Raw genomic sequence first — 15,706 nt, forward strand, 5'->3', positions numbered from 1 at the left:
GTTTCACACAATTGGCCAGAGTCTGAACTTCCATGAATCCAATCAGCTTTGATCACAGTCATTTTGATATTAACCAAATGGGTAGGGAACTGTGTCTGCATATTTACTAAAATTCAACTTTTTCTCATCTTATTTGAAAGGGCCTCAGCACTTAATTTTATTTCAAAACTAATACAATGTAATTTTTTTCCACATCCAAGTTTCTGGACTAAAATTCAAAATGTAGCAATATTGAGAATTTACCCAAAATAGCCAAAAACATAATGTACGATTTCTGAGGTATTCACAGCTATTTTTCCTGACCTTCAACAACGTATCTGCTGGATAAGCCATTTAATAGGAAGTTTGCGTGTTATTTTATGTGTCTATTTATCAGCTAAGGAATCTTGATGAGTATTTGTTTTCATGTTACACGTTGAAGACTAATTTAGAAGGCAAAGGCGTTTTTGAAACATTTGTCTTATGTCTACACCAAAGGACCTGCTGGCATATCTATAGGCAGCAATTCATTTTATTCTTTTGTAAAGCTTTGACTTATCATATTAGTTTCTAAATATGTCCTGCCTCCTCTCCTCATCTTTCTTTCTGCTTTATATTTCAAGGAAATCATCATACCTTGCAAAATTCTAAATGTACCACTGAATTATCATTCTAAATAATCTTTATCTTAAAAATAACACATTCATAAATACCAAAATGAAAATGTGCCCTTTGTAAAATTTATGATTATATAAAAATGGGACAAAATTAATTCTTCATCTTCTAGACTATGGAAATATGACTAAAGCGTTAAGAAACTTTTTATTATCCTCCATTAATTTAGTAGTTCTCTTTTTGATAATGCATAAAAATGCAATCCTGAGGAAGTTTGTGGTAAAAGAGGTAGGTGAGAGAGTATATACATTTATATGCATGTGTAATTACACATACAAATTAGAGTTCTGAATAATAGCATCATTACTTTGAGAGACTACTGAGAAAATAAATGGAGCTTGTTTTCAACTTATCAACTGCTGAGTGTCCTAGACATTTATCAAGACACACTCACTAATTTTAGAGTTAAATTGAACAATCTTTCCAAATTACCATGAACTTTAAAAATCCATAGAAGTAATTCTTCTCTATTTAATCAAACTAAAAGAGACCAAGATTCCTTGAGACATGTTATAAGAAATGCTTACTCAATTAATAACTATGGAAAAGTACGTAACATCTTAATAGAGGTACTTTATTAAAATCCTTATGAATAATAACATATAAACATCACACAAACACACAACTCTGATACAAACTATAAGGTCTGGGTTTTTCCAGTGAATTCCTTTCATTTAACATATTGCTAAGTGCTTTGTTTACAGTTCATAGTTCAAGTATTTTTTAAGCTAAATTGTTGTGAGTCTCAAAACTCTTAATCCATTAAAGATTTGTAATGTTTACCAGGATATATGATAAGCTTTTAATGCTTTATATGTATACTAAAATCTAATTGTAATTATGTGGTCCTTGAGATCTTGCAATAACATTCAACTTAAAATTGGTAAAGAAAGCAGGAACATTTGGTTTATACAACTTTTCTAATCAATATGTCTCTAAAGACCAAAGTTTGTTTATTTATTTTTTTCCCTGCTTTAGTTATTAGTGGACTAGTTACCTAGATGCTTACCAGATAGAAATTGGGGCCATACAATTTATCACCTAAACTCCACCATTTTGCAATCAAAAGCAGCTGCAAAATGCTAATTTGTCAGATTTACATTCTTTTTGAAAAAGTAGAAATAGCTGTAACCAGATACAGTTAAAGGCAATTTTTAAAATTGAGTAATCTTGTTAATGATTAAAAATAAGATCAACAGAATAATTATTCCTGATATACTTCAAATATGCTTACAGGGAAAATATGATTTATCATCCAATTAGGGACTATTTTGACAGTGCAACAAGATATTAATGATTACACCAGGACAGTTGTTCTGAACTATAGCACCGTCAGGGACAATCCAGGGTGGATGATCAACCTACAAATTTCAGGGTTTTTATCCATATCTGTCTCTAATAGTTTCATTATCACCAGTATTTTTCTGAAGAATTTTTTTTAAATTGACCTTTTTTGCTATCTTTATTAAATTAGCAAAATTTTTAAAATATATTTTATAGTTAATAGATTTGGAATTATTGGTCTCTTTGTTTGACTATTCTCTATAGACACACATTTTTAAATGAGAAATGCTGTCTTCACAGGTGTTGAAAAAACTGGTGAGCTCAGATACAATTCTATTTAATAATGGACATTCCCAATTCTATTTTTCCCTATTAAAATATACGAATATTTAAGGCCAAATATTTTCATATGTAGTTTTGGTTTTGGTTCTCGTTACTTTTTCTTCTACAAATATTACATAAGACAAAACTCACCAAATGTTTTGTTTCTTGTAGTATCCTTTTGAGGGCTTCCCAAACTTAGATGACAAATAGGCCTTCCCATTTTCATTTTATTTCAGAAAAAAATATAAAAAATCCCATTTAAATAAGAATTGCATCCAAAATTTTCTAGCTCAATTTGAGATAGTCCAAACCACAATTCTAGAATTTCAAAGTTAAATCCAATATACAAGCTGTTCTCGGATTTAATTACTTACTAACCTGAATAAACTAAATTTTAGTTCCTACTTTGCTTTTCTTGAGAGAAATATTACTGTCCTTTGGTTTGCAAGCTTTCTAACTTCAATTTGACAAGCTGAAGTTTTGGGAGCTTCATAAAGTAATTTGATAAAGTATTTCTGAGACCTGATTTTAACAATATGTAACAAAATTTACAAAATTTGTTAACAAAAAAATGTGAAATAACATTGTAGAAAACTTACATTGACATCAAGTAATTCTTCAAATGCTCAAATATTTCTAAAATCAAACTGATGCATATGGCAAAGAGAGAAATTGCATATTGTTATACAGAGTATTTTTTAAATAAATATCAGTATTTAAAAACTTTAGTTTGGTACTTCAACTGTGGAGACAAAAATAATTGTGAATTTGTCAAGGACAACTTATATTTCAACTAGTATAATATCGCCACGTTTTTTAGTTGCAGTAGTGTATTACATATACAACACAACCAAGTCCAAGTGCATCTATTCGTTACAAGTTTCTTAATGTGGCAGGAGCATTACCTGTATTATAATAGCGTGCTCCACCAAAATTGATTTACTATTTGAAGCGTCTGATGATATTGAAATAATTTAACTGTGAAGTCTTCCCCTACTCATGGAGCCAACACATTATCAGATATCACTGCATGTTTTGAACATTCACAAAAATAGTGGGGAACAATAATGAGCAAATTAATTTAGGAGAGCAATCCTTGGGTGTAAATTATAAAGTCATCTCTCTGCTTTCACCTCCAAATAACAGAGTTGGAAATCAAGATTCTATATAATTAACACATCTATCTCAAATTTAGCATTTTGAGTCCCCAAATTGCACTTTCCCCTAAGAAAATATTTTCTTCTCAATGTTTTTCAATCCTTAACTCTTGCACCATTACATCAGATATTTTCTGTACATCTTCATATTATCATTTCTCTCAAGATCACTAACAACTCCTGAAAATGATTGATGCAAAAACTGACTTTAGGGCCAGCTCTGGCGGCCTAGTGGTTAAGTTCAGTGTGCTCTGCTTTGGCAGCCCTGGCTGGGTTCCTGAGCATGGACCTACACCACTCTGTTAGTGGTCATGCTGTGCTAGTGGCCTACATACTAAAAATTAAAGGAAGACTGGCATGGATATTAACTCAGGGTGAATCTTCCTCAGCAAAAAAAGAAAAGAAGAAGAAGAAGAAAACAACTAACTTTAATAGAGACTTCCTCAGAGCCCTCTGATGTTGGTAGAGGAGTATGTTCTATCAGCCTCTGGAACTCTGGGGAGGCAACAGACTTGGATTTTCACGGTCTATGATAAATATAAACATGTAATTATCTAGCTCCAGAAAGTTATCTCAATATTATTTCAGTGAATTAGAAGATTTAGCTTTCCCCTGTCTTGGGACACTAAAGTGGCACCAGAAGTTTAGGTAGGAGTTTGAGAACTAGACAGTAGACTATGGCCAGCTTTCTATAGGCCTAAACTACTGTGAGAAAGAAAGCTGCACCAGGTAACTGTCACATAACAAGAATGTCCATGTGATGACAGTGTGTAGTTCCCAGCCTAAAGAGGGAAAATACAGCAGGCCAACGTTTTGGGGCTCTTCACTATTAGTAGACTTCTTACTCCAAGGAGGCTGTTAAGATCACCAAATTTTGAACAGAATTCTGCAAAGACTTAGGACTCTATTGAGATCCTGCTACTCATTATTACTTTTTATCTTCTAGATTCTTGGCATTCTTTGTTTGTTGTTTCAAGAATAAATTGAGTTTAAAGCAATCTTAATCAGGTTTGAGCAGTTTACTTGACTCATCCTTAAGTATAGGCCAGACTTTTATATGCCTGGCTCGATTGACGATGACTTGAAGGTTTTGAGCTCAGCAGAGATATGCATTATTAAGTTTGTTAGACTTGTCTTTAGTGGCAGAGTTGTATATTTCTGCTTCTGGAGAGTACACTCTGTACTTGGAGTCGCTCCTGTTTTCAATCCCTGCTGTTCTGTTAGCTGTGTATCTTTAGGTAGTTCTGCCCTGACTTCGTCCTCACTAAGGCTTTAATTTTCTCCTCTTCAGCTATAGCTAGTATCTTTAGCTCTTTTTAAAATAAAATTTTAAATATAATATAAATACATATCTAACATTCATAAATCATAAATGCCTAGATTAATGAATTTCACAAATTACAATAAGCATCAGATTAAAAATAGAAAATTAGTAGCATTCAGAAGCTCTCCTTTTGTCATCTCTAAGATATGTTTACTCCAAAAATTATCCATCATTCTTTTGACTTTTAACATGAAAATATTTTCCTGATTATGAACATCATATATATAGATTCATGTATACTCTTTCTTGTTCATGGAGGTAGTGAAATGGCTTCTACTCAGGAATACACTTACTGTATCTAGAAAAGGAGAAGATGTATGTAAATATAAAGCAGCTCACAAACATGAGAGCACTCTAAATAACAGCATTATGACTGACCTAATTAAATGCAATAAATTTGTCCATAAAGTGAGACGATATTTGGTCCTACAATTAGTATCTCATTATATAAATGAGGTAAAAGAGATGAAAATTCATGTACGCTAATTTATTAATCCTACACAAATGAAGATTATCAACATTTACTTTATTTTCATGTTTTCCTTTTAAATAAACCATTCATTATTAGGGTAATAACATTTACTAACAGTTTCGAAGTGTGTGACAGAGCTTAGAGAAGAATTTTAAAACCGTATGTTACATATAGTTTTTCAAAAGGACTTTATAAGACCTCTAGGTATTAAAAAATTGTCCCAGAAAGTCTTATTTTGGAAATTATAGTGCAAAAATCACAGTATTGACATTAAATGACTTTTAAAGGGCAGACAATGTAATATCCCTCTTAGATAGAGTCTACAGTTCACATTACAAAATGTAAAGGAAATGACCAGGTTAACCTTGATTCTCAAGGTCTCTTTGTTTGTTTTTGTTTTCCCTTCTACTTTTATATTATACCGGTAGTTTAAACAATGAGTTTCAGAGCAACACAATAGTGTACATATCTTCAATTTAATACATTTAGAAGTCATTACTAATAGTTTTTTTCCTTGTTCTGAAAATGTTGAAATAACCCCAAAAGCTATGGGGTTATAAAGATCACTTACTTTTCTATGTCTCAATTTATCTGATTATAAGGTGAGAACAATATGTCCCATCTACTTTGGTCTATGGGATTTTAAGACTTAATGAGTGCAAAAAGTTTCTAAGGACTTTACAAGGAAGTAGGCATATAAATAGTATTAATGACATGTCTGCTAGATAGTAATGGGAAATGTGTGAAACATTATTTCCAAGTATCAAAAAAGTCAAAACATGCAATTTTTACCAGCTCTTAGCATTAACCTCTAAGATCAAAGACCCTTCTCTTTTGTGTAATAATCTCTGGAAGCTATTTAGCTCAAAGTTTTTAGAAGAAGATGTCCAAATGATGAGAAATGTTTATAGCATTAAGAAAAAATATAAAAGCTTAATATAGAGCTATAGAAATAATGTTAGATAACATAGAAAATAATGCTTAAAAAAACCCTACCCCTTTTTGAAACAAGATGAAAATGGAATAGATACCTCTGTCATCTATAAAAACTGGTGTCATTTTAGACGTAAGGAAAGTGGCTGGAGAACTTCCCAAATGATGTTTTGTTTTGTCTTCTTTAGGAAGGAGTGTGATCTTCAAAATGGAAAAAGCAACAACAACAACAAAATAGACCATATCACAGGTCAAGAAATCATGCTGGCATGAATGAACTGAATCTCTAGTTCCAAGGGAGTAAGAAAGCCAATTGGTAGTTCCCCCCAAACCAGCTTTGATAGTCTTTAATCAATAATGAGAAAAGAAAGAATTTCAGAAAACAGTACCTGGGCAAATGCTCCAAATTGTAAAGAATACTCTGATTTTGTTCTAGATAGAATACCAAGAGGAGGCTTATTAATTTCTTGAAAGAGAATTAAACTCTTAAGAAGTTATAGGCCCTTTTGGAATTGCAATACACACTAGAGTTCACTTGTCTCAACACAATTATTTTACAGATTATAAAATCAAAGTGCAGAAATTTTAGCGACTTTCCTACAGCCTTTGCCAAAAAACACTACCTTATTGTATTTGAAAATTGAGCAAACCATGTAAGCTTCCTGTGCCTCAGTTTCTCCATATATAAAATGGGACTAAACAAGGATGATGATTAAAATGTCCAGCCCCAACTCCAAAACTGATTCATTCTAGTACAAGATTTTAGATTCTCTTTACATCGGAAAAAACTAAGCCTGTATCTATATGACTCAAGTATCATACATGTGTTTATTATGCCATTTTTCATTTTCATATACACATTGAGAAAACCATATGATGAATGTGGATTTTATTCTGTAGCCCATGTGCTTTTTTATGGCTTTCCACATCAAAGCATGAATCCTGCCACACTTCTTGTCCCTGGAGCAAAGATAGCCCCAAGGCCCTCTTGCCTTTCCATCCCACACTTATTTTTCTGAAGTTTCCTCTTCCTCTAAAATCTGCCTGGGGTCCCTTCCCAAATCTCTTTGCTTGAACTTTTATCCCTTGCTTCGCTCCTCTGGTGCTCTTGACAGCATTCTCTAAAACAGAGTGCTAGAGAAGTTGCAAGTAGCTGCCATTAATACTTACCTAAACAGGGTGTCTGGCAGCAATGCTAGCTGATTTTCTGGGTTCCTGAAAATGCCTGAGATCTGTTACCAAGCAATCTTGCAGCTCACACAAAGTAGATGTGGCAGTGATGGGGGAGCAGGGGAGGTGAGGGGTAGGGAGGGAGGAACGACACTAGAGTAGTGATTTTTTAACCATAGAATTACCAGGTGATCTTTTATAAAGTAACTGTGACTGGGCTACTCTTCATACCAATTTAGTCACAATCTCTGGAAGTGGAGTCCAGGAAACCATATATTTTAAGAGCTCCCTGGAAGATTCCAATATGCAGTCAAGATTGAGAACTACTGTTTAGAACAAATATCCCTTGAGATCTTCAGCTCCTTCCTGGCAGGAAGGGTTAGAAATAGAGCCTCTCCAGGGTTTGATGAAAGTGATTGGACCATAAAAGGGACATAAGGCCAAATAAGAAGAAAACAAAGCCATCTGATTAGAGTCAACCGATAGCTCAGTCACATGCAAGCAATATACACAGCAGATTTACAAAGCACTGGATAGAAAAAACTTTCAATTTCTGTTCAGCAAGCAAACCAACAGGAATAATCTCTTCTAACATCTTAACTTGCTTGTAAGTTGGGCAGGAAATCTCAAAAGTAAAACACAATTGAAAATAAAAATCAAACTGATGCAACACAGCACACTTCCTGAACTGCTAGTATTTAAGAATTGTGATAAGGCAATGCATTTTTTTTGTGAGGAGAATATTATATTGTAAAATAAAAAAATGCAAGTGTGGCTTTTTATTTAGTTGCTTCTCCAATGAAATCATCATTTTATGTTTATAAATAAATATCTGTTCTATATTGATATTTGAAACCATAACCTAAAATGATGTTAGCAATATCAATGGAATGTTTTAAATTAAATAAAATGTTTTAAAATTTCTCTACAGCATAGTCTTAAACTTGGATCTTTTGTCTGCCAATTTGCTTCTACTCTTTCATTCAGTAACATCTTAAACTGACTTGTTACAAGAAACAAAACTTAAACAGATGTGGTAGTATTATGCATTCTTGTGTCCACAAAAATATATCTGTTAAATTAATTTAATTTCTCTTGGTTTCCCAGCCTCCCACATAATTCAATATTTTATGTTGAAGTACGTAAGTGTGAATGATTGCACATGCATGTGTTAAAGATGGGAAACAGCTTGTCAATTATAAAATGCTATAAACACGACAATATGTCAGTTTTAAGTTCAAAAAGGTGCTGGATCTCTTTTGAAGATTTGTTTAAGAATATGCAGATGTTTATATACTAAATAGTCTTAAACAATACAGCGTTTTTCCTTTGTAAATATTTAAAACTTTTCATAAATACAATTAACCACAAAACAAGAATGTTTCTTTTTCTGTAAAGGCTATACCACACGTGTATGCACAAGACAGAATAATCCAAGAAATAGAATTCTAAGCGAGTGTGTGCTATACGTATCGATATTTAAATTACATCTAAAATTTTTTGGAAATGTTTATTCTAAACTTTTGAATAAACATCATTGTGAGAAACGGGTATAAAAATAAAAGTCTAAAATAGTTACCATGTATATAGGTCCCATACTTTCATAAATTAAATATCTATGAAAAATACACAAAATAATAATATATAAAATAACACCCAACTACATACACTAAATCATAAACACTAACCTCAGGGATTATGTCTCATTCATCCTGCACATAAGGATGCACATTTGAGTTTATGTTAGGTAATTGTTTGAATAATTGAATGAATAAATTTAGAAAGATACAATGTGTATGTTGTGAAAGGTTAGCACTGTCTTTATTATTATTTTTTGACTCACTACCTTTAGCTCCTGCTAAATGTTACCCAGTTTGACTGCAAGAGTAAGAAAGATGTGAATACACTACTATCTCTGTGATGTTGGTATGATTTATATAATTGTACTGAAGGTAAGCCCTTTTTGACTACAAACTTGTGAAGCTCTGTAAGAGGAAAGTAGTTTGTGGCGCAAAATAATTTATACTCTATCGTTAAATAATATTTTTAGAATTTATTTTGCTGTGTTTTTTTACCACTAAAATGAAGCGTAGAAGCTTTTAATAGCATTAAGATTGATTTCAAGGTTAATAATTCTTATGGAAACAAGCCCATGTTACATGAATCTTACCCAAAGATTCACAATACCAATGAATATCATTTTTACCCAATTTACTAGATTATAAAGACGGAGCTGAGTCATTCTGAAACAAGAAATCATTCTGAAAATATCTAGATACATAAAATTATTGGAAGTCTTGTTAGCAATTACATAACTAGATATATCTATACTTTAAAATTTGATACTTATAAAGAACTGGGTGATTTAGTTTGATTTTATTGGCCCCTATCACAAATAGATGCTGAAATGTGTAATTGGTTTAAGCACAATAAACCTTCTCAATCACCAGACAGTAAAATATGTGCCCCTGACCTGTGGGTGTCTCTCCATCATGCTATCATTAGAGGATCCAGGCTATGAAAAACTTGGTTATCTTCAACACAAGTCTTCTGAGTCATGTTACTTCATTTCTAGTCACTGGAAAAGGGAAAGTAGCAGCCATTCTTTTAATGGGTCAGGCTTACATGTGGCCAAATCACCTTTCCTCACATTCTATTGCTAGAACACAATCATCTGGTTACATCAGAGAAGACTAGGACATAGAGAAATTAAGAGATGTTTTTGGTGAACAGTTGGAAGATTCCACAACAATTACAAAATCTCTGGGTCAGGAGAATGCCAGGTGCGTTAAAGAGACTGCCAGAGAAAAAGCATGGACTGGTGCAGAACGAGTGAGGAGAAAGGTGACAAAAGTTGAAGCCAGAGACACAATGGGCAGGGAGGGTGGTAGGCTGTACATATTTGGAAGACCTGAAGTACTATTGGAAAGAGTCTGACTGGTAGCCTGAGCAACAAAGGAAACTATAGAGGTTCTGGGCAGAGGAGTAACTTTGTTTTCAGATTTAATTACCCCAGGTGAAATGGTCTTCATGAACAGGACAGGAAGCAAACGATAGCTGCCAATTTCTCTTCAAAGATAAATTTATGTCTACATACATAATTTGTGCTCTACAAAAAAGTGTCTTGAAAGCCTACTTAAGTATGAGTTACCTTAGATTTTTTTTGTCTGTTTGTTTTGCAGTTTACAAGGTCCTGTTTTTTCTTCCATCGAGTGTTTTCTCATTCTCTTGTCAGTGGTCTTGTCATGAGTCACTGGAAAGCTCGCATGTAAGCAAATCCATTGCTGTACTTTACCTGACTCTACCTTAAGGAACCATGCTATTCACAACTTTCACACCTCATTTTAGTGAATGTAATTAAATAAAATTTACATAGCTATTTCTTTTTTTGAACCTTGGCCAGGAAATAAAACTTTGATTGATCATTACAATAATATTTAAATTTAGTCAAGTCAAGGAGCATGCCTGTCACGTTCCCCAGCATATTCTGTTCCATTGCTCAGTGCTAAGATCAGAGCTTGAGCTCAAAATATTGTTCACTTACTTAAAGGTCGTATCTATCACAATCATAGCTATTATAATCAGTCTTGATATTAATCCAATTGTTTCTAATGAATTACTAACTTCTAACTGATTAAACAGTCTCTCAATTTAATTTTTTTTTTCCTAAGGAAGATTTGCCCTGAGATAATATCTGTTCCCAATCTTTGTCTATTTTGTACGTGGGTTTCACCACAACATGGCAGCTGACAAGTGATGTAGGTCTGGCCCCAGGACTCAATCCAGGGCCACCAAAGTACAGCATGCCAAACTTAACCACTGGTCCATGGGGCAAGCCCCAACATTCACTTAATTTCTTAACTTACTCACATAGGCTATATTTATGTCAAAAACCCTTCTCAGATGGTAGAAATTTGTCCTCAATTTCAAATGCTCCAGACTTGTACTTTTCAAAATGGTAGCTACTAGGAATGTGTGTCTGTTTAAATTTAAATTAGTTAAAATTAAACAAAATAAAGTTTTCAGTTTTATAGCCACATAGTATAAGACATAATTCAAGTATTCAATAGTTGCATGTAACAGGTGGCTACCATAATGGGTGGAGTAGATATAGAATATTTTCATTACTCCAGAGAGTTCTTTAGACAGAACTGTTCTAAACAGTAACAATCACTTTCGAGTGCCCCCATGGCTCTCCAAAATGAATATTAATTATGTCACACAGTATATATTTTAAGCCAAACTAGTGGAAATACAACAGGTGAACATGTATGCAGTTTGTGTGATGACTTAATCAACCAATAGGTAAAGTTAATCTTGTTTAAATAGCCTCTTTTTGGAAATCTTGTTGTATAACTATTTAACTGCTCACTATTCCTGACTGGTTTTCTCAGTCCTTTTTAGAAAATTTCTAGTAAATATCATTTATTTATTCAAATACAACAAGAGAATTGCATCATCTTCACTGCAAAAATTGACTACCAAATTGAAATGGACATATACACATGAATCTCATTTGACAAACTTTTCACTTAGGAAAATTCCTAACAGGCATACCCACAAAGCTCTTTTAGCATGGCTTGTTGGCAGGAGTATGGAAAGAATTTTACTTAACAGAACCATGTATTATGAGACATTTGTTAAAATCTGTTTCTCTGTACATAGAAACATCTTTGGAAACACTTGTCTACACTGAGCTGCAAACCTTTATTGCTTCCTTACAGGCCTCGCCTTATTCCATTGTAGTTTTCAGTGAAGTTTGTAGAATTGCAAGAAATTATAAATCATGTACATCTTAAAACAGACAATTTGATGATATTCAGTGATATCATCTTTATTGCTTTCCATTGTCACCTATTCCCCCCCAACACACATCTAATCTTAAGCAGCTGGAAATTTTTAAATTATCTTTTTTAGTATGTATTTTTGAAATGCATAAAGCATTAGATAGAGCTCAGTATAAAATATTGCTGTCTAGAAACAAGAGGGCAAGATTTGTGAGAAAATAAGCTTTTAAACCACTTCATTTTTAGTTCTACAATGTCGGAGACTGGAGCAAATGAGTAATAAAAGGGGAAACAATTGAGTCTCCTAGGGTGCTAAATTAAGAATTTATAGTCTGAGTGATGTCTCTGTAATCTCATTCAATTTTCTATTACTGCAGATCTTAAACAATTATGAACACAGAAGACATAGCAATTTTCGCTTATAAATCTGCAAAGGTGATAAATATAACATGCAAAATTCATTTTGATGGTAGAGTTAATTGGTCTAATGTTCTCAAAACAAAGAAAAATAATGATATTGAAAGAAAGTAACATTTTGAGCAAATGAAACTGACTAGAAGAGCTAATATGATATATTATTATCTTTAAACAAATGGAGTATTTACTATGTTAAAATGATTAGTAACTGCAGATGACATTCACATAAATAAACATTACAAATGCTCTGAGAAATAGGTGATGTTTCTGGGGTTAAAAATAACTATAAAACAAAAAGGACTAGAATTTAGTACTTTTGCAACGATGCATATTAAATATTACTTCATTAAAAAAATTACTAGCCACTGACATATGAGTAATTTGATGTTTTCCCTACCAAAAGAAGTTTAGTGTTGCTATCTTCTTCAAAAAATCTTCCTTGAAATCTATTTAAAATTATATCAGAATAATGGGCTGGAGTAATATAGTTGAAGTCATGTAAGACAGTAATGATTACAGAGGTAGATTTTCTGTTCTAAGCAGTGCAGGCTTTTTCATCCTACTAATAAATAAAATCAGTTTCAACTGATACACTGATTCAGCTTATTGGCTTAAGAAGTCGGAGGAATTTTGGAGGAATAATTAGTTCCTTGAGGTAAATTAATTTATTAGTCTTTAAGTTTTGATATATCCCAGAAGTAAGGTGCCTTTTGCTTTATAAGGAAACTCTATTGGAGCAAAACTCAAGCACTATTTGGGTTAAAATTTGTCCTACTGTTTAATGTGGCATGTTAGACTCTTTGTATGGGAAACCACATTAAAAGAAAATGTATTACTGTTTTATTAGCATATTCTACTAAGAAATAAATACCAGTTTAAAGGGCAGTAAAGTCATGGATATTTTTAGTGCATTTTTATGATATTCCTTTGGTGAATAATTATGACTCAATATAACTTAGGGGTTTTTTCCCCTCGATGTTTGATATGTTTGGCCTTCATTTATGTCTGAGGATATCAATGGAATATAAAGTGAAATCTTGGATATAAGAAATGGATATGCCTAAATTGAAAGGAAGACTTATATTAGTGATCAAATAGAAATTGAATTGGAATAATTACAATGTTTTTGTATAAATTTGCTTTAACTTAAAACAGATTCAGCTTAATTTTTGCAGCTTCAAATATGGAGCCTGGATTAAAACTTAGAATCTCTACTATGAAATATACTCCTCTACAGCTGCAATGTATTAGATGCATCTTAATGTTAAAAAGTAATATTCTAGGGACATTAAACATTTTAAAGGTGGTATATATATATATATATATATATATAAAATCAGACATTTTTTTAATTTAGGAAATAGCTTTTTATTATTTTGTACAGATAATCAACAATGTTAGTGAAATTAATGAATTTAATTTTCTTTTAATAAGTAAACTAAATGTTATTGTCATTTTATAAAATAGAGAATAATAGAGTATATAAAAGAACTATGTTAACTATATTCCTTTTATCAGAAAAACAATCATTTTAATCATTAAATAACTTTTTAAGTGCAGCCAAAATATTGGTAAGTTGAATAGTAGGTCTACAAATAAAACGCCTCATCCTTCTAGTATCCAATTCAAAAATGATATGACGAAGGAGGTGTTCCTGAAGGATGATACGTATTTCAAAGGACATTGATCCTAAGAGTGTTTTAATGACCAGGAGACTCATCTATATCATTTATTTATTCTGTTGTTGTGGCCTATTCAATAGTACTTATTTTGGGCATAAAACACAGTTAATAATCAGATGTGTTTTCTTTTTGTGTATTTTAGAAACAGTTACAAAATTCTTTAAAAGAAATGAGAAAATAGCTATTTACTCACTCAGAAAGAGATCACCTAGATTCTAGAATCATTGATTCCCTGAGGTTAAAAATGGAACATCCATTGAAGAATAAAGTAGTTACTTCATTTATTCCAATAAGCTCCAAGATAAAGCATGAAAAAAATTAAAGGATACATTTCTCTATGTGACATATTGGAAATTCTCTAATTAAGAAAACATTTTCTCTTTTGCTATGACTTATGCTCTTCTGCTGCCTCACCCATATGCCACTTACTGTGTCTTCTTCAAAGATTTGCATAGTTCTCCAAGAAAACTTCAAGAGTTAAAGGTATGCTGGTATTTCACACTGTAGATGGCGGGCATTTCTCACTGAACAAAAGAAATCTAACCTGTAGAAAGTTTGCCTACAGTTGGTCCCATAGATATCTAGCAACAGGATGTTCTATATATCGTAAACTTTGTCAGCAAGCATCACTAACTTTCAGGATGCCACCCTTGGCCACAGCCCAGGCTGAATGGGTTTGGAATCATGTGACTACATATGGAGAAGAAGGATGAGTCTGGAAATTAATTCCATTCCCTATGGGTTTGTAAGCATTTATCATGAGATAACGGTAGAGAATCAAAAGGTGGCGGATATGTAAATCCTAAAACAAGGGAGGAGCTGTTAGGAACCTTGAGAAAATATCCTTGTGACATGTTTTCAATTGTGATTTTGAGATAAGTTCAAGTGAGCAACTTTTAAAACACACTTACTTACCCCCTACAAATGCACACACCTTATGGAAAAAAAATAAATTGTATACTGCTCAGCCTGGGTCATACCCCTTTCCTATACGCTCCCTGACACCAGAAAAAGTGATGAGCAGAATTATGGCAAACAACAGCTTACGACATAGCCATAAACTAAAGGGAAAGAGCATCTTACACCCTCACGAATAGAGAATTCTAAAGAGACAATAAGATTTAACCCTATAAGTTAGAGTACTTGACTTCTTAAAGGGGATGGGGTGGACATCTTGGTACCGCACTCAGTAGATAAGAAAGACTCGTTATCGAATTTGGTTCAATTCACTGTACATATTAACACAAATTTAACAGGATCTAAGAAAGAACTATGCAACTTGGTCATAATTTTTTTTTGTTTATCATCCATAAATCCTGAGTAAGTCTTTCCAAATATGGTTTATTCAGTTAGTAATTATATTAGAAATAGTAACAATAGCTATTTAAGAAATATTCCCCCTTTGAAAAACTTCTTAACAATCGTAACAATAACTAACCCAGCCAGGCATTGTGCTAAGCACTGTATATGCATTAATACATATAATCTTCTTGCTTGCTTAA

This window comes from Equus quagga, chromosome 3 (genome assembly GCF_021613505.1).
Source record: "Equus quagga isolate Etosha38 chromosome 3, UCLA_HA_Equagga_1.0, whole genome shotgun sequence".
NCBI lineage: Eukaryota > Metazoa > Chordata > Mammalia > Perissodactyla > Equidae > Equus > Equus quagga.